The sequence below is a fragment of the Triticum dicoccoides genome, chromosome 7B (assembly GCF_002162155.2).
Source record: "Triticum dicoccoides isolate Atlit2015 ecotype Zavitan chromosome 7B, WEW_v2.0, whole genome shotgun sequence".
Lineage (NCBI taxonomy): Eukaryota > Viridiplantae > Streptophyta > Magnoliopsida > Poales > Poaceae > Triticum > Triticum dicoccoides.
Genome location: NC_041393.1, coordinates 671431088 through 671432881, shown reverse-complemented (window position 1 = coordinate 671432881; position 1794 = coordinate 671431088). Strand labels below are relative to the sequence as shown.

Below are 1794 nucleotides of genomic sequence, written 5' to 3'. Positions count from 1 at the left end.
AAGAACATGCATCTTTAGGGGATCGTCGGCTGGGGTGTCACGTTCGCAGTGATGACGTGGTGCATCCAGGCGCGCGGCTCGCTCTTCTTCTCCATGTTCAACCCGGTAGTGCTTGTCGTCGTCGCCGTTCTCGGGTGGGCTGTCCTCGACGAGCAGCTGCACGTCGGAAGGTACGTTCCTTCATCCTGACGGCATTGTTCAGCATTTCTTCTTCTGAGAGTCATGACGTTTTTTATCTTTTGTCGCTGCAGTGCTATTGGGTCTGCTCTCATTGTTGGCGGGCTGTACATGGTGCCGTGGGGCAAGGGGAGTGAGATGAGCAGACATAGTTGCAAGTTAGTAATACCAATATAAGGACATCTGTAGCCAATCCCTCAAAATCGATTGAGGGAGTAAATTGTTTGTTTTGAGGAGTTAAATGGGACCTAGCCAAACACCTATCTGGGTTTTTTTTAGAAAAGGAGGAAGACCCCCGGCCTTTGCATCTGGACGATGCATGCAGCCACTTTATTAATTATTCGCACAAGACCTTACAAAGTAATACAACAGTAAGACTAAAGCCACGTCTAAGCAACATCTGTCACTACTCCTATCCAAATGATGAAGGGATGCTGATGGTCTTGGCCTAATACCAAACACACCTCGCAGCCAAACCTAACATCTAATACCTGAGGTCCCATCCAGGACGCCTGCCGGGTATGGGGCACCCACCGGTCCGGCGCACTCCTCAACCAGGACGCCTGCCGGGTATGAGGCCGCCGCAGCCACCTGCCACCAATCCATCTTCAGAGCTGTACTGTTGCATCTACCTTGCTCGGTCTAACTGTCGTTGACGTCACCATGATGCCAGACCGCGTCATCCTCCTGCCCGAGTTCATCTCCGTGCATCGGACGCCGAGTCCCCACAGCGCCATGTCATCGAGATCAGCTGCCATCAACGAGTGAGATGACGCACCGCTCCACCAAAGAATCCGCCTATGGTCCCTCGAACACGTGTGTACCTCCAAGAATGACGCCCCCAAGGGGGGAACGACACCAGAGCGCCATCATCATTCGATCATCCGATCTAGGGTTTCCCCGGATGTAGCAGAGAGTGGCCTTGAGCTTCTCCATGGTGATGCCTTCAAGAAGGACGATGCAGATAGCGCCGCCACCACCAGCCTTGGCAGAAGCCGAAAGCAAGTTTTCACCCAGATCTGTTCGAAGGAATCCAACTCCCGAACATGGCCGCCACCATCACCAGGCTGAGCACACGTCACCGCCGGCACCTCCACGATGCCCAGAGGATGCGAGACTTGCCATCTGGAGGGAAATCGATCTATGGTGGGGGCCCCAGATCCACCGCCGCCAGCCGCCATGGCCGGCCCCACGCTACCCCCGCAGCCGTGGACGCACAACCGCCGCCGGAATCCGATCGGGCCGCCGCCCCATTGCGCCTACTCCGACTCCACGCCGGGCGACCAGGTTCACCATCACGTTTCGGCCAAAGGATCCCCTCGTGAGGAGAGGAGGAAGGCTCGCCGTCCGCCGTCCGCCGGGCGAGCTTCGCTCTTCGGCCTCCTCCGGCGGCGGCAGGGAAGCAGGGGGGAGGGAGGGCCTGGAGGCGACGGCGGCTAGGGCGCCCGAGCCGCCCCCCTAGAGGCGACATGAGCCTAAACAACTATCTGGTTTAACTCCTCAATAACTTTACTCCTCGCGTTGGTCGCCTCTTAAATTTACTCAGCCGTGGCTAAGTCCGAGGATAAAATTTCCCCTCCCCCCTCACTGCATCAACGCCGGTAACGTCCAAATACA

The 1794-nt window shown here is 56.9% G+C and overlaps 1 pseudogene; it reads left to right on the top strand.

The window, feature by feature from the left end:
* Window positions 1-354, top strand: part of LOC119339355 — a 2049-nt pseudogene extending 1695 nt beyond the window's left edge.
* Window positions 355-1794: the final 1440 nt, after the last annotated feature.